The sequence below is a fragment of the Hemitrygon akajei genome, unplaced genomic scaffold (genome assembly GCF_048418815.1).
Source record: "Hemitrygon akajei unplaced genomic scaffold, sHemAka1.3 Scf000127, whole genome shotgun sequence".
Classification (NCBI taxonomy): domain Eukaryota; kingdom Metazoa; phylum Chordata; class Chondrichthyes; order Myliobatiformes; family Dasyatidae; genus Hemitrygon; species Hemitrygon akajei.
Window position 1 is genome coordinate 186,621 of NW_027332013.1, and position 22,353 is coordinate 208,973.

Sequence of the window (22,353 nt, forward strand, 5' to 3'; positions counted from 1 at the left end):
TTGATCTCAGCGCCACTTTCCTGCAACGTTCCCATCTTCGCTCAGCCCTTCAATATGCCTGTTGAATTTAGTAAACTTATGGAAAAAATCCAAAGATTCGCCGCACTCTTCTTCTAAGTTCTGTGAGCTGACATCTGATTCTGAGTCTGTGACCCCTGATTCAACACCCAGTGAGGAAAAACGTCATTCCTGCCCCCACCCTGTCAATACCTTGTGAGACTGTGTCTGTCTCAGTCAGACCACTTGTTATCGCTCTAATTTTGAGACAGGGCCAGTCAGTGTAATCTCTCTGAGGACACTACCGCAACCCCGAAATCAATCTCTGAAACCTTCTCTTCATTCCTTCATCCCACAGGCTGACTCTGGGAGGGAGACCAGACCTGTGCACAGTGTTCCATGTACGCTCTCACCAGGACCCCATATACCTTCAGAGGAGATCTTTATTCTTGTATTCAAACCTTCCTTCCCATTCAATGCTCTTCATTTAATATCGAACTTAAACAGTGAACAGACACAACACAGCCTCAGCCATGAATTTAAAGGGCAGGTGTTGCAACAGTTTGAGCTTCATACCGGGGGACACGGAGCAAGCAGGGTGTCACAAAGGGAAGAATGTGAGAGTGTTGTATGTCTGAGCCCGGTTGTGTGTGTTTGTGTATCAGAATCAGGTTTAATATCAGCGGCGTATGTGGTGAAATTTGTTGTTTTGTGACAGCAGTACATTACAATACATGGTAATAAAATGTATAAATTAGAGTAAGTATTTATAAATTAAATTTAAACGTTAGTACAAAACGGGAGGGAAAATCCTGAGGAAGTGTTAATGGGTTCATTGTCCATTCAGAAATTTGACGGTGGAGGGGACGAAGTTGTTTCTGAAACATTGAGTGTGTCTTCAGGGTCCTGTACATCCTCCTTGATGAGAGGAAGGCATGTCCTGGGTGATGGGGGTCCTTAATGATAGATGTCACCTTTTTGTGGCATCATCTTTTGAAAGTGTCCTGGATGCTGTGGAGTCCAGTGCCCATGAAGGAGCTGGCTGAGTTTACGACTTTCTGCAGCAATTTCCGATCCTGTGCAGTGGCCTCTCCACACCAGGCAGTGATGCAACCAGTTAGAATGCTCTCCACAGTACATCTGTAGAAATTTGCAAGTGTCTTTAGTGACGGACCGATTCCCCTCAATCTCCGAATGAAATATAGCTGATTTTGTGCCTTCATTGTAACTGCATCAATATGTTGGGCCCAGGATAGTTCCTCAGAGATGTTGACAGGCAGGAAATGGAAACTGCTCACCCTTTTCACTTCTGATCCCACGATGAGGACTGGTGTGTGTTCCCTCGACCTCCCCTTCCTGAATCCACAATCAGTTCCTTTGTCCTCATGATGTTGAGTGCAAGGTTGTTGCTGCGACACCACTCAACTTGCTGATCTATCTCACTCCTGTACTCCTCCTCGTCACCGTCTGAAATTCCACCAACAATAGTTGTGTCGTCAGCAAGTTTATAGATGAGCCTAGACACACAGACGTGGTGTAGAGAGAGTAGAGCAGTGGGCTGAGCACGCATCGTTGAGGTGTGCCAGTGTTGATTGTCAGCAAGGAGCAGATTATATTTCTGGTCCACACAGACTGGGGTCTCCTGGTGAGGATCCAGTTGCAGAAGGAGGTACAGAGGCCCAGGTTTTGGAGCTTGTTGATTACAATTGAGGGTCTGATTGTGTTGGACGCTGAGCTGTAATCAGCAGCCTGACTTGTGTATTGCTATTGTCCAGGAGATCTAAGGCTGAGTGGAGAGCCCTCATGTTCGACGACACAACCCCTTATTCTGCTCACACCCCCAAATCCATATGCATCCCACAAAGTCATGTGCCTACAAACCACCAAACCATAGCTCAATCACCAACTCAGTGCGCACCCACACATGCTGACACCCCCCGCAAACATAACCCTCAGAGCACGAATTATTTCAAACAGTTCAGGAAATGGCGGTCTCAGTATTAAAAATCCCCACTCCAGATCGGCCGACACATATCCAACTCTGGGTGTCACTCAAAATCCGTGTACAGCCGCATGTGCACCTCCATATTGGACGACACAGCCCTAAGTCTGCACAATTCTCGAATCAGTGCGCAATGTCATATTGGAGAATGAATACACCCTGTGTCCGTGCGCAACCCCAAATCCCTAAATGTGCGCTATCCCCATTTCAGTGCGCACCCCGAATCCCTAAATGTACGCTATCCCCATTTCAGTGTGCACCCCAAATCCCTAAATGTGCGCTATCCCCATTTCAGTGCGCACCCCAAATCCGCTGACACTCCAAATGCACTTTAGATTATCTCAGAAGCAGAATCGTGTCACAGTTCAGAAAATGGCTGCCTCGACAATGAAATTCTAATTCAATCCATACTCGCCATGCCCATCCCCAAATCTTTGTGCATCCCCCAAAGCCGAGGGCATCCCTACATGCACAACAGTTTATCCCAGGACAAGAATCATGTCGAACAGTTCACAAAATATCTTCCTTCGCATGAAACAATAGGAGAAACAAAGTTCAACGTGCAAAGAGCAAAGAATTGCTGTACATCCCCAAACCAAAAGCTGTGGATGCACCATGAGGTATATCGTCTGCTGAAGCCTAAATCTGTGGCATTCAAATCCGCCGACACAGGTCTGTACCAGCAAACCGGGTATGACTTGCGCTTGGCTACTTAAAGCGAGAAGAGAATATTAAAGCAGAAAGAGGGGGGAGGGAAAGATGTGCTTGGTAGTGGGATCCCGTTGGATGTGGCGGAAGTTACGGAGAATTATACGTTGGATCTGGAGGCTGGTGGGGTTCTAGGTGAGTACAAGGGGAACCCTATCCCGAGTGGGGTGGAGGGCAGATGGGGTGAGGGCAGATGTGCGGGAAATGGGAGAGATGCGTTTCAGAACAGAGTTGATGGTGGAAGAAGGGAAGCCCCTTTGTTTATAAAAGGAAGACATCTCCTTCGTCCTGGAATGAAAAGCAGATGCGGCGGAGACGGAGGAATTGTGAGAAGGGCATAGCATTTTTGCGAGAGACAGGGTGGGAAGAGGAATAGTCCAGGTAACTGTGAGAGTCTGTAGGCTTATAGTAGATACCAGTAGATAAGCAGTCTCCAGAGATGGAGACAGAAAGATCAAGAAAGGGGAGGGAGGTGTTGAAAATGGACCAGGTAAATTTGAGGGCAGGGTGAAGGTTGGAGGCAAAGTTAATGAAGTCAACGTGCTCAGCATGCGTGTAGGAGGCAGCGCCAATGCAGTCGTCGATGTAGCGAAGGACAAGAGGGGGATGGATACCCGTATAGACTTGGAACATAGACTGTTCCACAAAGCCAACAAAAAGGCAGGCATAGCTGGGACCCATGCGGGTGCCCATGGCTACATCCTTGCTTTGGAGGAAGCGGGAGGAGCCAAAGGAGAAATTATTGAGAGTAAGAACTAATTCCGCTGGACGGAGGAGAGTGGTGGTAGAGGGGAATTGGTTTGGTCTGAAATACGAAAAGGAGCGAAGAGCTTTGAGACCGTCCGGGTGGGGGATGGAGGTATATAGGGACTGGACGTCCATGGTGAAAATAAGGCGGTGGGGGGCAGGGAACTTAAAATCATTGAAAAAATTCAAAGCGTGAGAAGTGTCACGAACATAGGTGGGAAGAGATTGAACAAGGGGGGATAAGACAGTGTCAAGGTATGCAGAAATGAGTTCGGTGGGGCAGGAGCAAGCTGAGACAATAGGTCTACCTGGACAGGCAGGTTTGTGGATCTTGGGCAGGAGGTAGAAACTGGAAGTGCGGGGCATGGGAACTATGAGGTTGGTGGCAGTGGATGGGAGATCCCCAGAGCTGATAAGGTTGGTGATGGTATATGAGTCAATGGCCTGGTGCTCCTTAGTGGGGTCATGACCAAGGGGTAAATAAGAGGAGATATCAGAGAGTTGTCACTGTGCCTCGGCCAGGTAGAGGTCAGTACGCCAGACAACAGTAGCGCCCCCTTATCAGCGGGTTTTATAGTGAGGTTGGGATTGGTGCGGAGGGAGTGGAGAGTAAAGCATTCGGAAGGAGTTAGGCTGGAATTGGAACAGGGTGTGGTGAAGTCCAGACGGTCGATGTCCCGTCGGCAATTAGTAATAAAGAGATCCAGAGCAGGCAGAAGACCAGAGCGGAGTGTCCATGAAGAGGAGGAGGGTTGAAGACGGGAGAAGGTTCATCGTTGTGGGTAGGAGAGTCCTTGCCAAAGAAGTAAGCTCGGTGACGGAGCCGGCGGAAGATGAGTTCAGCGTCCTGGCATACGCGGAACTCGCTGAGGTGTAAAGCCGAGGCCTTTACTGAGGACAGAGCGCTCTGCCTCAGAGAGTTGAAGGTCGGAGGGAATGGTAAAGACCTGGCACGGATGAGAGATGGGATCAGAGCGGGGAGGGAGGCTGGTAGAGTCAGTGGAGAGGGAAGGGTTGGGGTGAGAGGAAGATGGAGCCTCTGAGGGCCCAGGAGCTGACGATGGGATCTGAGGGAGAGAGGATTGCAGAGTGGTGGTGGGGGAAGGGGAGAACGGCCTTTAATAAAGCCCGTTTGATTCATAGAGATGATTTAAGTTAAAATATTTTCAGATAAAGTGATCGAATATGGCGGAGATGAACAACAATAAAAATAATCCGGGATTCCACAATTGGGGTAAAAAAAGAAAAAAAAAAACCCAGATTACAAAGCCCAGAAAAAATGTCGATATCGACGCAAGCCCCAGGAAAAGCATCGATGCTGTTATAGCTCTGTCTCCCTCTCCCGGACATAAATCTCATTACAGTTGACATATAGTTAACTGGAAAGGATAGTGTTTTTCCTATAAAACAAAATGACCTTCAATTTGAAAGTTACCTTCATAGTATTAGATAAGGGAAGAAAAACACATCCAAATCAATTCTTGAAATATTGGCACAAAAGAAAAAAAAATCGCCATCTTTAAAGTATCCAATCTATTTTTAAAACACAAGGAAAAGCAAATAATGACTTAAAAGATCTTCAATAAAGCATACATAATAAAAAAAACAATTAATTCATTTAAATGCTGCAAAATGTAAAATGTTCTAGATAGTTCAAACTTAACTACAGCCTATCAACAGTTCTCCTACTATATCTTCTGAGGTTAAAACCGTCCAAACCAGTCTTTTTCAGAAATAAAAATGAATTTTAAGCTAAAAACTTTCTGTGACCAAAAGATCTTCCAGGCTTATCAGTGTTTACACCGTGAGACAATCAAGCCATTATAAATCATTCAAATTCAGGCTTCAGACTCGTCGGGAATGAAGTATTTGCACAAAAAGGAAAGCACTCGCCATCTTTGAATTATCCAGTCTTTCTTTAAAACGTAAAGAAATCCAAGCAATTACTTCACAAAAAAAGACTTTAAAAAAGCATACAGAACAAAAAAAAACAGTTGGTTCATTTAAATGCTGCAGAGAAAAAAAAACTAGATAGTTCAGAATTATCTACAGTCTTTGAACCGTCCTCCCGCTATATCTTCGAAGGTTAAAACCATCCGAACCAGTCTTTTTCGAAGCTAAGAATACATTTTAAAGTAAAAACTTTCTATAACCATCAAATCTTCCAATTTCATCGCTTTACACCACGAGACAGTCAAATTATTATAAATTATTCAAACTTCAGATTCGCCATCGGACTCGTCAGACAAAGAGTTAATAAAACGCAATGCTTCGGCTGGATCATCAAAAATACGAACTCCAGAATTTTTAACAAAAAGCCTTAATTTGGCTGGCTATTGTAATAATGGAAAGAGCTTTTTTTCAAAGGCTAATTTCATAGAAGAGACAAATGCAGCACGTTTCTTAACAATTTCACCTGGAAAATCTTGAAAAAAAAACGAACTTCTGAACCTTGAAATTGAAATAATCTTTGTCTTCCTGCAAGTTTAATGATGCGGTCCTTGTCTCTGAGACGGAGAATACGCACAACAACATGCCTGTTTTTACCTTCATCCAAATATTTTAAAGCACCGGTTCTGTGAGCCGATTTAAGCTCCGGGGGTTGCGAACAAACCTCCGGAAATAAAGACTGAAACATTTTAGCAAAATAATCCAGTGTGTCGGCAGATTCTGACTTCTCTTTTAATCCAACAATTCCAATATTATTCCGACGCGATCGAGCTTCCAAATCCACGATCCGTTGTTGAGCCTTTTCCAAACGAGAAGAAAGGTCAGCCACATTTCGATTAACTTCTTTAAGATCGAGGCTCAGAGAGTTAATTTTTTTCTTCAAATTTCTCTTTTAGTTGAGTTATTTCAGTGCAGATTCCGGCGATTCGAGATTCCAATCTCTTGACCCAAGGGGCTTCTTCCGAGAACTCGTCAGCTTTGTTTAGATTTTCCGTTAGAGGGGTCGGGATTTCGTCTGGTGCTCTTCGAATAGCCATAATTATAACTATTGTGATACAAATTTGACTGAATAGAGTTAAAATTTCGAAGTTTAAATCGGAAAAGGAAGAGATTAAAGACGGACAATAAGCAACTAAGTCTTACATGTCCGCAGTGGGAGGCGGAGTCCGGAAGGACTTTGGATTGAATTATGAAAAGGATATTTCCCATGTTGGAAGGGCATAGCCTCAGGAGAGAGAGGCGCCGTTTCAAAACAGAGATGCGGGGAATCTTTCAGACAAAGGGTGGTGAATTTGTGGAATTTCTTGCCACATGCCGCTGCAGAGCCCACGGCGGTGGGTGCATTTAAGGCAGACATTGATAGTTTCTCGATTGGACATGGCATCAAAGGTTCAGGGGAGAAGGCCGGTAGCTGGGGTTGAGGAGGACGGAAAGAAAGGATCAACCATGAGTGAATAGTGGAGCAGACTCGATGGGCCGGATGGCCTGACTCTGCTTCCATGTCTTATGGCTTTACGGAAATGAGAATTGAGCAGGAGACGGCGAGACTTTGTCTGAGTTTTATATTTGGACGGTCGGTGCTGGTACGGGTGGGAACCCACAACACCGTATTTGTAACCCTTTATTATCTAATGTTATGATGAATGACAATTATCAATTATTTTACTGATATGGTGTCTCCGTGTCGGTTTATTATCCACCCACGACTAAAAGTCTCAGCACGGACTATCTTCAAGAGTTTGATCATATAATTTCAGATCAATGGCAGGTCCATTAGTCCTGTTTGTAAACACATTACTTGTGTTTAGCTTACTGAAAGCTATTTGCCTATTGCGTAAATATATTAATTGCTAAATGCAGCCTCCATACACTTAAATTCAAATTTCTACCTCTAATCCAGAAAGCTTCTTCAGCTGTACATAGTAATTTAACCACGCATTCTCAGAGAAAACAGCATTAATCAAAATATTATACAATAAAGAGTTGCAAATACTGCCTTGTGGGATACCATTCTCGATCCCATAGAAACTAGAATGTATCTTTCCTACCTTTACTTGCAGAGACCGTCCAAATTAAAATAAACTCAGAAAAGATGATACAATCCCCCCTCCTGATGTCCATAATTTAATCAAAAGCCCTTCCTTCCGTAAATATCATCTGCCTTTTCAATATTAAAAACACAGCTATTACAACTTTATTTAACAGCACTTCAACAGTATCAGTATCGTCTTCCAAACATAAGACTCTACTTAATGTCATTCTACCCTTCCTAAACCCACTCGGATAAAACGATACATCACCTCCCTCTTCCAAAACATAATGCTAGATTAACAAACGTCCCATAAGTTTGTTAACGATATAGGTCCATAACTAGAAGGATCAGGGGGGAGCTATATTGTTAACGTCTCATATATGTGGTTAAAATTAAACACTTTAATGCCCCTACTCATTGAATGAATTAATTCTACTACAGATGCCACATACGATCCATTCACTGCCACATTCACGATCCGCTCACTGTGCTGTTCCGATCCAATTGAACTAGCGTTTCATGTTTTACTAATGTTGCAACACACATCTCCTTAAACCATTCTGAGACAGGTTTAACATTGCATTAGCGAATTGGTCTACAGTAGCAGTGTCGGGAAAAGGTAGAAAAGTACACGGAATTACAAACTAAATAAATAGTACATAAACAAGGACTAATGAGGCCGTATTCCTCTGTTCACCTTAAACGCTCGCCCTCTAGTGTTAGACATTTACTCCTCAGGCTGTCTGCGCTGTTTGTGCCTCTCATATTCCAATAAACCTCGGCCCGCCTCCCTCAGCCTTTACCATTGCCGAGAAAATATCTCCAGATTGTCCAGTCTCTCATTACCCTGCCGTGTCCTCGTAAACCTTTTGTAATCACATTTCAAAACCTCCATATTTTTCCAAAAGTGGAATGCAGTACTCCAGAAGCAATTCAACTAGAGATTTATAAAACTGTAAAATAACTAACTGATACTGGAACTGTGCGCTTCCACTACAAAATACAAGGAGGCCCTACATCGCCTTGAACAACACACCATCGTGTGTACCCATTTCAGGGAGTTATAAATTAGGATCCCAAGATCCATTTGTATATCCAGAGAACAATCTCGTCCCATGGCACAAGACCCTCAAATTCTCCCACCAAATAGAGAATCTCTTATGCAGTTTTCCAGCGTAAAATATCATTTTATATGTAACTCTAACCAGAACTGAACGACTCCCTTCCCTTTCAGAATTGACATAAGCCCTTAGGCCCAACTCTTCCATGCCTACCTGTTGCCCACCTAAACTAATTCCACCTGCCAGCGTTTGACCCATCTCCTACGGGACAGGAATTAGCTTGAATGTACGTCGCTGTCACATGGACACATGGGCTGAAGGATCCTTTCCCTGCTCTGAGTGTCAATGACTAAACATTTCTCGTCCTGTTCTTACCCACAACATCTTTTCAATTTGTATAAGCACAGGACCACTAAGGAGGTCGTGTTTAGTCAGTTAACGGGGGTTATTTCCGCACAGCCTGGCGGGATACAATTCAGATTATTGGGAGAGGCAGGAAATGAAATTACAGTGGACTTTACCAACATGTTTGAGTTGTATCTAGCCACAATGAAGATACCCGGAGAGCGGGAATAAATGTTATTCTCTTAATTAAGAACTGGAATGGATAATACTGGAGTAATGTAGACTGGTGAGTCTCATGTCCGGGGTAGGCAAGTTACTGCAGAGTATTCTTAGCGATAGAATATAGACTCATTGAACCTCACAACAATAAACTGTTCCGATTATCGTAAATAGCCCTCTGGCACTTCCAATTCTCAGGCCTAGTTTTCATGTTTTCTGGCCTAGTCTCATCGACCTGCACCAGGAACAGAGCCTTTCATATCCCTCCCATCCATGTACCATTCCAAATGTCTGATTGAATATACTTGGTCAGCTCGCCCGGCATTACCTTGTGCCCCACCTCTCCAGCATCATTTTCCAGTGATCCGGTACTCGCTCCCGCTTCTATTTTAATCACCTTATTGAGTACACAGATAGTGATTAGTGATACCTGTGAGGCAACCTTTAGGGATCTAAGGACCCCTTTATCACCTTATTGAGTACACAGATTGTGATGTGAAGTTGAAGTTGTATAGGACATTAGGGAGGATACACTTGGTGTATTGTGCGCAGTTCTGGTCACCTATCAACAGGAAAATATCAGTGAGGTTGAAAATTGCAGCGAATCTTTATGATGATGCTCCCAGGTCTTGCGGATCTGAGTTTCACAGAAAGATTCAATCGGTCCAGTCACACCCAAACAGAGGCTTTTAACCCTCAGGGGCAAATGAAAGGTGTAAAGGTGGATCAATCACCTGGACCAGGTGGTGTACACTGCAGGGTTCTGAAAGAGGTGGCTGAAGAGACTGTGGAGGAATTAGTAATGGTATTTCAGGAATCAAGTGATTCTGGCAAGTTTCGGAAGGAATGGAGAATTGGAAATATTCCTCCGCTCGTCAGGAAGGGAGAGAGGAGGAAGAAAAGAAATTATAGGCCTGTTTGTCTGCTCGCAGTGGTTGGGAAGATGTTGGAGTCGTGGAGAATAAAGGGAACCTTTTCTGGTTGGTGCCGGTAAATAGTGGTGTTCCACAGGGTCTCTGTTGGGACCGATGCTTTTCACGTTATATGTCAATGAGTTGGATGACGGAATTGATAGGTTTGTGGTCAACGTTTCTGCATGTTGCAAAGATAAATGGAGAGGCAGATAGCTTAGAGGAAGTAGAGGGGCTACAGAAAGAGTTAGACAGATTAGAAGAAAGGGCAAAAAGTGGCAGATGGAATATATTGTGAAAACTGTGCAGTCATTGTTAAAATAAGTAGTAGGGTAGACGATTTACCTGATGGACAGAACATTATAAAAAATATTATGAGGCGCAGTGAGACTTAGGAGTCCTTGTGTATGATTCTATGAAGATTAATTTGCAGATTGAGACGGTCATCAGGAAGGCAAATATGGTATTAACATTCACTTCGAGAGGACGAGAAGATAAAACCAATGTTGTAATACTGAAGTTTCATAAAGCACTGGTGATGCCTCACTTGGAGTAATCTGATCAGTTTTAGACCTCTTATCTTAGAAAGGGTGTGCTGACATTTGAGAGGGTTCAAAAGAGGTTCGCATAAATGATTCCTGGATTGAAAGCCATGTCATATTAAGAGCCAATGTGGCTCTTCATTTGGTTTAAATCATGTGTAGAATCACGTGAACTTGTGAAGCCCAATGTTGCAAAAGCTCAATTTACGACCAGCTCGAGAGCACAGCCTACAAACAAAGACACACACACACACACACACACACACACACACACACACACACACACACACACACACACACACACACACACACACACACACACACACACACACACACACACACACACACACACACACACACACACACACACACACACCGACACTGTCCACTGTCACATCTGCCTCACCAGGTCTCACTCTGTTCTGTGTTAGTTCAATATTCGGTTGGTTTCAATGTGATTTCTTCCTCATTTTTCTAAACTTAACGAGTACAGGCCTAGAGTCATCAAACGCTCCTCATATGTTCATTCTTTTATTCCCCGTTCAACCTCCTCAAATGTATTGCGCAGTGTTACGAAATGTAAAGTTTCAGAAATGAACCAGCAGCAATAGATTACACATGGAGTCTGGTTTTGATGTTAAAACCACTGTCTTTATTAGTAACTACTTGTAATATAGTAACTTAACCAAGATAAACAAATGTTAACAATGTTCTGTGTATATATGTGTAAATATAACTCCCAGCTAATGAGCTTGGAGGAATAACGCTCAGAGTCTTGAAATGGTAAAGTAGGAAAGTTCAATCATCCACGGAATAAATGATGGGGAAGAGATATTCGCAATGCACGTTGTACTGGAGAGAGAAGGCAAGTACCAAGTATTCCACAGGTTCCACGCTGGGAAAACAGCCGCCGTAGATCTTGTCCGTCATCGTTCCAAATCCACATACGAATTATCACCGAATGACTCCAGCTTTCGGACATGTAAGACTAGTCGCTTCTTGTCCGCCTTTAATTTCTCCCTTTTCCGATTTAAACTTTGAAATTTCAACTTTACTCATTCAGATCAGATATAATTATGGCCACTCTCAGAAGCTCCAAAAGAAATCCGGACCCGAGCAATGGGAAGCCCAAGAAAACTGACGAATTCTCGGAGGAACCCCCCCCCCCCCCGCCCCCGGGTAAAGAGACTAGAATCTCAAATCAGCAATATCAGTATTGAGATAACTCAACTAAAAGAGAAATTCGAAGGAAAAGTCGACTCTTTGAGCATCGATCTTAAAGAAGTCAGTCGAAATACTGTGGACCTTTCTTCACGTTTGGAAAAAGCAAAAACAACGGATCGTTGATCTCGAAGCTCGATCCCGTCGGAACAATATTCGATTTGTTGGATAAAAAGAGAAATCAGAATCGGCTGACACACTGGATTATTTCGCAAAACTGTTTCAGTCTTTATTTCCGGAGGTTTGTTAACAGCCTTCAGATATCGAAATGACTCATAGAATCGGCACTTTAAGATTTTTGTAAAAACAGACATGCTACGTTGCGTTTTCTCCGTTTCAGAGATAAAGACCGTATTATTACGCTTGTGAGAAAAAAAGACTCTTTCAATATCAGAATTCAGACATTCGTTTCTATGAAGATTTTCCACGCGAAATGGTTAAAAAGCGTGCTGGATTTGCAAATGCTATGAAATCAGCGTTTGAAAAATAAGCTTTTTCCATTCCTTCAATATCCAGCGAAATTGAGGCTCATTGTTAAAAAGTCTGGTTTTCATTTCTTTGATGATCCACTTGATGCATTGTGTTTTATTAATTCTTTATCCGACGCATCCGACGAGGAAACTGAAGCTTGAATGATTTATAATGGTTTGATTGTCTCACGGTGTAAAGAGTGATGAGGTTGAAAGATTTGATGGTTACAGAAGTCTTTACTTTAAAATCCATTTTTTATCTCTGAATAAGTCTGGTTTGGATGACTTCAATTTCAGAAGACATAGAGGGAGAGCTGTTGATCGTCTGTAATAAGTTTGAACCATTTATATTTTTTTCTGCAGCATTTAAATAAATCAACTGGTTTTTTTTTTGCTTCGTATGCTTTTGAAACGATTTTTTTTTTAAAGCAGTTATTTGGATTTCTTTATGTTTTAAAGATAGACCGGACAATTTAAAGATGGCGATTGTTGTTCTTCTGTGCAAATATTTCAAGATTTGCTTTGGATGTGTTTTTCTTCCCTTATCTAACGTTATGAAGGTTACTTTCAATTGAAGGTCGTTTTGTTATAGAAGTAAGACACTTTCCTTCCCAGTTAATTATATTGAGATATAACGTCGACTGTAATGAGCTTTATGTTCGGTAGAGGGAGACAGAGATATTTTTTTCTTTTTTTTTACTTAGGTCGGCGGAGTTTGCATTTGCATTCGCGTCTACGCCTTTCTTGGGGCTTGCGTCGATTGATTTCGACTTGTTTCTGGGCTTTGTAGTTCGGGTGGGATTTTTTTTCATTTTTTCTCCCCATTATGGAATCCGGAGCATACGCCAATTATTTTTATTGTTGTTCATCTCCGCCATTTTCGACTATCCTATCCTGACATGCGTCTAACTATTGTTTTTAGACACAAAGTTCCATGATGATATCTAAGCAGCTAAATGTTTTAACTTAGAATGTTCGTGGTTGGAATCATCCTATTAAACGTAAGAAAACGTTTAAAGTTATTAACCGATTCCAGCCTGATATAATTTTTGCTCAAGAGACGCATATCAGGTTATGTGATAAAAATCGATTTTTTAAATTTTGAGAGGGTCCTCGGTTTCATGCAATTTCCCAGAGTAAAACTAGAGGTGTTTCTATTTTTATTGATTCCAATATTCCTTTTAACCAGGAGGATATTATAAATGATATCAATGTTAGATTTCTGATTGTTAAAGAACAATTTGTAATAGAAAAATTGTTTTGGTTAATATTTATGGACCAAATGTTGACGATCCCTCATTTTTTGAAACTGTTTTTGCGTTATTACCTGATTTAAATGAATATATGTTATTAATGGTTGGTGATCTTAATACTTGTCTAAATCCTTTAATGTATAAGTCATCATCCAAATATCAACTCCCTAATCGTTCTGCATCACTTATTAATTCTTTTTAATTGATTACGGTTTAATTGAGATCTGTAGGCATATGCATCCTAGTGATAGAGAATACTCTTTTTTCTCACATGTTCATAATAAACATTCGAGAATCGACTATTTTATAGTTGACACTCGACTTTTATTCAATGTTCAGAAATGTTAGTATGATGAGATCATTATTTCTGATCATGCTCCTTTAAACTTAATATTTGAATTGAAAGATATTGTTTCTACCGGACTATTTTGGCGTTTACCTGAACATTTATTACAAAGTTCAGAATTTGTTGAGTTTATCGAAGCTCAGATAAAATACTTTTTTTTTTACTCTTTAATAATATAGGAAACGTCTCTCAGTTAGTAATTTGGAATACATTAAAAGCTTATTTAAGTGGTCAAATTATTTTGTATATAACTAAACTGAAGAAACAAACAAGAACGGAATTAGATAAAATCTCTGAACAAATTAAATAATTAGATAACATTAATTCAATCTCGCCAAATGCTGCTTCATTTAAAAGAAGAGTGGAATTACAATCACAGCATAATTTATTATTAACATATCCTATTGAAGGATATTTGCTTAAATTGAAAAGTCAATTTTATACCTTTGGGGATAAAAATAATAAGCTCTTAGCTTCTCAATTAAGAGCAGATAGAGCTAAAAGACGAATCTTAAAGATCCGTAAAAATAATGGAGATATAGTAAGTAACCATGAGGACATTAATAATACTTTTCAAGATTTTTACTCTGATCTTTATAGATCTCAATCTCCTGCAGACTTCTCTAAAGTGAAGGCTTTTTTTACATGAGATTAAATTTCCACAAATTTCGCTTGAAGATCAACAGATGCTTGATGTTCCAATTACCGAATTATGCATGAAATTCAGAAAGCTATTTTATCAATGCAATCAGGTAATGCTCCTGGACTTGATAGTTATTCAGAGGGAACAGAAAAAATTGAAAGATTACTTGCTCCGGATCTTTTAGAAATATTTCACGAATCCTTTGATGAGGGTAATTTACCTTCTTCTTTTTATGAAGCATCTATTTCCTTAATTCTTAAAAAAAAGATTATTTCTATGGATCAACCCGGTTTTATTAAAGGCCGTTATTCTTTGTCTAACGTTCGGAGATTGATGAATATTATATTCGCCTCAGGCTCGCTCAGCTCGTTCTCGTCTAGGGGGAGCAGCCTTCGGCCCCGCCAAACTGGGTAATCAGCTGGTGTGGATGCTGTGCGATGTCCCCGCCTCGCCCAAAAACAGACAGTACACCATATGCGATTAAATGAGTACAATTTAAAAAGGTTACTATAACTAAGTCATTAATAACGATACAGTATATATGAAGGGAAAAAAAAGAAAAGGCGCCAAATTTATCAAAGTCCAAACCACTTCGTGCGCAACCATTGGAGCTCAATTACTGAAGTCTTCTGGCCACCATTCGATCCCCTCCGAACTCCTCGACTTGCAGCTCAGGACCACCCGAAGTGGTCAAACAAGCACATCTATCTTCGTCTCCTCTCCTCGGGGTACCTCCTGGCCTCGGACCCCCCCCCCCCCTTGGAGTCGGTTCCTCGCCCCGTTTACAGCATTGCGTCCTCTCTGTCTCACCCCCTCGCGCCGATCTCCCCAAAAGTCCGCCGACAATAGCTTACAGACTCAGAAGAAAGAACAACATTAATCCCAATTGGTTAACACAAGAATACATTTCTCGTTATCAGTAAATTTTAACCCAAACAAGATTCCAGCACTCTCTCGCAACAAAGAAGCATTCCTACCTTTAACAAAACAATGAAGCCATTTTGATTCCATACACAGTAACAAAGAAAAAGAAGAAATCCCCTTTACACATACAAAATGCTGAATGAACTCAGCAGGTCAGCCTCCATCCATGGTGAAGAATAAAGCGGCGACGCTTCGACTCGAGACCCTTCAGCAGGACGGGAAATAAGGGGGAAGTCACCGTAGGAAGAAGGTGGATGGAATGAGTCCAAGCTAGCAGTTAAAGGATGAGACAGTTCAGGGTAAAGGTGGGATAATTGGAGAGTGGAATGAAGTGAGAAGCTGGGAGATAATAGGTGCAAAAGGCAAAAGGTTGAAGAATGGGAAAGGGGAGTGGAGAAAGAGAAGGGGAGGTGACGACAGAGGCGAAACATAGGTGAAGTGAAGAGATGAGGCAAGAGGGAATCCAGACGGGGAATGATAAAAATAAAACAGAAGGAAGGGGAATTTAAAAATCACTGGATTAACAGAATCAGTGTTTATTCCTACTGGTGTCTAATCAGTAATTTTACTCATCGGGCATGAGAGAAGAGGGTGAAACGTCATGTCGAAATGGGAATGGGTCATAAAATTCAAATGGTCGAACAGTGTGAAATCCTTTATATTATGAATGGGGCAAAGGAGCTGCTCAAAGCGGTCCCCCAAACTATGTCAGTCTCACCGATGTAGAGATGCCTGCAATGGAACTACCTAATATAATAGATGGCACCGATAGATTGGACAATGTGAAGTGTTCCCTCACCTGGGAATATTGTTTGGGGGCCTGAATGGGCAGGGGTAGCACTGCTGGTATACGTGCCAGAAGGGAAATCAGTGGGTAGGGAAGAGTTGCCGAAGGAATCACAGAGAGAGTGGTCCCACTAGAAAACGAAGCGTGGTGCGGGAGAGGGGAAGTAAATATACGATTGGTGGGAGAATAGGCGGAAGTGATGGAGAATGACGTGCTGGATGCAGAAGCTCATGGAGTGGCAGGTAAGTACAAGGTAAACTGCATTCCTGTTAGGCAGACGCGAAGATGTGTTCAAGACGGGTGGCAGTGACATGGAGAAGATGCGAGTAAGGGCAACAACAATGGTAGCGGAAGGGTAACCCCATTCATTGAAGAAAGGGTCCCGAAGGAATTGCAATCAACGCAGGTCCATGACTGACAAATCGTTCTCTGTATCAATTACTCAGTCAATAAATCATGTTGGTGAATATTGTTCTCACTACCAGAAACTGAGAGCAAAATGAGTGAGTCTCCTCCAGCCAGTGCTTGACGCAAGGAGTAGACGAAGCGAAAAGGAATCTCGGAACATCTCTGTTGACGGAAGAAGAAGTTTCTGTCTACAGAGCGTCGGTTTCAGTTAACCAGCAAACTTCGGAGTGATCCTGTGAGTTCTCCTGTACCCGGATATCAGATCGCCCAGTCGCATTGGCTTCCGGTTCATAATGTGGTCAGTATTCACGGGGGTTGATTAATTAGTCTTGTGTTCCCTCCTTCGGTATAGACAACAAAAGAGATCTGCGGAAGGCAGAAAAGCCACCCGGACCAGATGGTGCACAAACCAGGGGAATGAAAGAGGCGGCTGAAGAGATCGCGGAAGCATTAATAATGATCTTTTCAGGATCGCTGGAGACTGCAATGTCTCCGGAAGACAGGAAAATTACAAATGTCATTCCACTCTCCAGGAAGGGACAGGGGCAGGAGAAATGAAACATAGGCTAGTTAGTCTGCCCTCAGTGTGTGGAAAGCTGCTGGGGACGATGATGCAGGGTGAGGTCTCTGATCACTTGAAGGCACATGATAAAATAGGCCGTAGGCAGCAGAGTTTTCTCAAGGGAAAATCTTACCTGAAAACCTTTTGGAATTCGCTGCAGAAATGACAAGAAGCACAGACCGAGGTGAGTCGGTGAATGTGCGCTTGATGCTCAGAATGTCTACGGCAAAGTGTAACGCGTGTGGCCTCTTAACAAGCCATGCGATCGCGGTAATGCAGAAAAGATTCGAGCATGGATAACACATCGGCTAACTGGCAGGAGGCAAAGCTGGGGAATACAGGAAGCCTGTTCTCGTTAGCTGCAAGTGTCCAATTGTGTTCATAGGGGTCTGTGGCGGGTCAATTCATTTTACGTTGCATATCAATGATTTGGATGATGGAATTGATGGTTTTGTTGCAACGGTTGCAGACGACCTGAAGATACATGGAGGGGCAGGTAGTTTTGAGGAGGTAGACAGGCTGAAGAAGGACTTACACAGATTAGGAGAACTGGCAAAGAAATGACAGGTGGAATACATATCGGGAAGTTTATGGTCATGCACTTTGTTGGAAGAAATGAAAAGGTTGATGATTTTCTAAATGGAGAGAAGATGCAAAACTACTGAGTCGCAAAGGGACCTGGCAGCTCTTGGGCAGGATTTCGTCAGGGTTAATATGCAGTTTGTGCCTGTGCTGAAGTAGGCAAACGGGATGTTAACCTTCGTTTCAGGAACACTAGAATATAAAAGAAAGGATGTAATGCTGAGACTTTAGAAGCACTCGTGAGGTTTCACTTCCTGTAAGTGAGTAGTTCCCGGTACACTGTCTTAGAAAGAATGTGCTGAACTGGAGAGGGTTCAAAGGAGGTTCCCGAAAATGATCTCTAGTCAGTGGAATTCAGAAGAATCAATGCTGCCCTAATGGAAGCGTATTGAATGGTGAAAGGGCTCAATAGAGTGGATGTGGAGAGGATGTTTCCTACGGTGGTCGAGTCTATGATCAGAAGACACAGTACTAGAAAGGAAGGGTTTCCTTTTCGAATGGAGATAGGGAGGGGTTTCTGCAGCCAGAGAGTGGGGAATCTGTGGAATTCTTTGTCGCGGGGAACTGAGAGGACTAGTATTTATGTATATTTAAGGCAGAATTGACGTATTCTTAATTGGTAAGGGGCATGAATGATATGGTGTGAAGTTAGTAGAATTTTGGTCACAAGATATCATGGCACCAGTCATGATGGCGGAGCCTACTCAATGGGAAAATGGCCTACTTCCTTCCCCTATATCTTCCAGTCTTTTGGTCCAACCGATAAGTTTAGAGGAGCATGTTCCAATTTTTTTATGACCATAAGACCACATGATATACGACGAGAAGGAGGCTATTCGGACTATCGAGTCTGCTCCGCGATTCAATCATGGGCTGATCCAATTCTTCTAGTCATCCCCACTGCTCTGCCTTCTCACCATACCCTTTGATGCCCTGGCTAATTAAGGACCTATCTATATCTACCTTAAATGCACCCAATGACTTACCTTCCACAACAAATTCTACCTATTTGCCACACTCTGATTGAAGTACTCTCACCGCATCTCTGTTCAAAATGGACGTCCTTCAATCCTGAAGCCGTGCCCTCTTCTCCTAGACTCCCCTACCATGTGTAATAACTTTGCCATATCTAATCTTTTCAAGGCGTTTAGCATTCATAAAGTTTCTTTGAGATCCCCCTTCATTCTCCTGAATTCCAGGGAATACACCCCAGAGCTGCCAGACGTCACCCATACGGTAACGCTTTCATTCCTGGAATCATTCTCCTGAAGTCCAGGGAATGCACCTCAGAGCTGCCAGACGTCACCCATACGGTAACTCTTTCATACCTGGAATTATTCTCGTGAATCTTCTCTGAACCCTCTCCAATGTCAGTATTTCCTCTTTTCCAAAATACGGAGCCCAAAACTGCACACAATACTCCAAGTGTGGTCACACGAGTACCTTATAGAGCCTCAGTACGGCATCCCTGCTCTTATATCTTATACCTCTGAAAATAACTGCTAACATTCCATTCGCCTTCTTCACAACCGACTCAACCTGGAGGTTAACCTTTAGGGTACCCTGCACAAGGACTCCCAATTCCTTTTAAAGCTCTGAAATTTGACGTCTCTCCACATCGAAATAATATTCTGGCTGTTTATTTCTTCCAACGAAGTGTAAAGCTATGCACTTTCGTAGATTGTATTTCATTTGCCACCTCTTTGCCCATTTCCGAAAATATCTAAGTCTCTCTGCAAACTTTCTATTTCCACACCACTACCCGCTCCTCCACCTATCTCTGTATCATCGGAAAATTTTGTTACAAGCCCATTAATCACATAGTCCAAATCATTGACATACATCGTGAAAAGCAGCGGCCCCAAAACTGATCCCTGTGAAAATCCACTGGTAACCGGCGGCCAGCCAGAATAGGATTCCTTTATTCCCACGCTCTGCTTTCTGCTGATCAGCCAATGCTCCATTCACTAGTTAATCGCGAGTAATACCATGGGCTCCAATCTTGATGAGCAGACTCATGTGCTGCGCTTTGTCAAAGGCCTTCTGAAAACTCAAGTACACCACATCTATTCCATCTCCTTTGTCCACCCTGTCTGTAATTTCCTCAAAACAATTGCAGTAGGTTAGTCAGGAAGGATTTTCCTTTCAGGAAGCCATGCTGGCTTTGGCCTATCTTGTGTGCCTCCAGGTATTCCATAACCTCATCCTTAACAACCGATTCTAAAATCTTCCCAACCACTGATGTCAGGCTAACAAGTCCGTAGTTGCCTTTCTGCTGCCTCCCACCCTTCTTAACTGGCGGAGTAACATTTGCAATTTTCCAGAAATCCGGTACAATGCCAGAATCCATCGATTCTTGAAAAATCATTAGTAATCCCTCCGCAATCTCCAAATGACCAAAGCATATCAACTGTTAATGCCTCCGCAATGACCAACGCATGAAAATTGTCAAGCAGCTCGCATTAATGTATTTAAAAGCGTCAGCATTGCTTAGATACAAAGACCAAGCCCCTGCTGATCACGTCACATTCGTGACTGGGAAGTATAAAGGAATCCTTGATACGTCGCGATTCCGGACTATTCTGGCACGGAAATGTTACTGAGATGAGGAGAGCATCTAAATCATGCTACAACTATTATATTGCATTTACTGTCAGATGCTGATATTCAGAGACAATAATATTAAACACAAATACTGTAAACGCCAAGGCAATAATGATGAATTGCGGATTATAGAATAATTTATTTCCATATATTATGTGTTTTAATACCATGCAGAGATTTTGTCAATAGTGTGCCCACTGCACGAATCAGATTAATTCCTTTTCAAATGCTCAGATACCTTGTAATCAGCCACAGTTTGTTAAAGTTTTACGACATCCCAATCAGAAGTCTTTCCATGACAATATTGGCTGTAGATAGGGTGGTGAAGAAAACCTTTGGTATGTTGGCCTTTATAAATCAGTGCACTGAGTATTGGAATTGGGATGTAATGTAAAAATTGTACAAGGCATTGGTAAAGCAGAATTTGGAGTATTGTGTACAGTTCTGGTCACCGAATTATAGGTAAGATATCAACAAAATAGAGAAAGTTCAGAGATTTACTAGAATTTTACCTGGGTTTCAGTACCTAAGTTACAGGGAAAGGTTGAACAAGTTAGGTCTTTATTCTTTGAAGCGTAGAAGGTTGAGGGGGGACTTGATACAGGTATTTAAAATTAGCGGGGGGATAGATAGAGTTGACGTGGATAGGCTTTTTCCATTGAGAGTAGGGGAGATTCAAACAAGGGGACGTGAGTTGAGAGTTAGGCGGCAAAAGTTTACGGGTAACACGAGGGGGAATTTCTTTACTCAGAGAGTGGTAGCTGTGTGGAACGAGCTTCCAGAAGAACTGGTAGAGGCAGATTCGATATTGTCATTTAAAATAAAATTGGATAGGTATATGGACAGGAAAGGAATGGAGGGTTATGGGCTGAGTGCGGGTCAGTGGGACTAGCTGAGGGCATGGACTAGAAGATGGCCTTTTTCCGTGCTGTAATTGTTATATGGTTATGATATTAATAAGTTAATCCTTGTTCCCTAATACCCGCTGACTGACTGAATAGTAAGATTCTGAAATAGCAATCGCTTGAAACTCAAATCAAATGATCTTCCAAGTGGGTGAGATTCATTCCCGTCCGTATGCTTAGATACGGTGTAATCAAATGTAATGGTTTATAATATATAAGAAATGTAAGAAATTTCACGATATCCTGTTGACTAATTTCCGCAAATCGTTTGAACAGTGAGATACCAAAACAGGGTCGCCTGAAGCTCAAATGAAATACTATTCGAATTAATCGTTTTGAAGTTGCAAGAAGGAATAATTGTGTTTGCAGTTTATTTGCAAATCTTTCCCGTTGCTACAAGCAGATACTTTACGCCATTCTTCAGCTCCTCCCTGAAATTTCTCTGTGTCAGGCCATAGATACACGTGTTGGTGCAGCAACTGAGAGAAGACAACATCAACCCACATACCTGTAGGATGAATGGCGGTGAGCTGAAATATCTGTCAGTGTAGAAATAGTTTACGGATTGCCAGTTCGCAGAATGCACAGCAGAGGGCATCCAAAATAATATGAAATTTGCTGAAAGTGCGAACAACAGTATCATTGACTTTCTACGGTTTGCTATCTCCGGATCATTACAATTCTCACTGCTTTTTCGAAGTACCTGGCGAACTCTGTTTGTCGCTATGATACGTTTGACGGTTGAAACATTAAAGAGCACAATTAAACATATTGGTAGTAACGGTGTTAAGATGATGTCAAATACCTCGTAGGCTTTCCACAGGGGTGATGTGAAATATTCAGCTGTACCATCACAACGCCATCGATCTACTGCAAAGTAATATGGAATGGCCGGGGCAAAACACGCCGCACTCACTGTTGCTACCACCACAGTCGCTGTTCTCTCGGTGCAATATCGGTTCCGCAGCTTCTCACAGCAAATGGCGACGCACCGATCAAAAGTGAAAGCCACCGTCAACCAAACAGAACAGTCCAAGCTTGCGAGACCCAGGATCAGTAGCAGAGAACACGTCGGAGTTACGAGCAAGAAATTAGCAAATAAATAGATATAATTTATCCTCTGTAGTATAACAA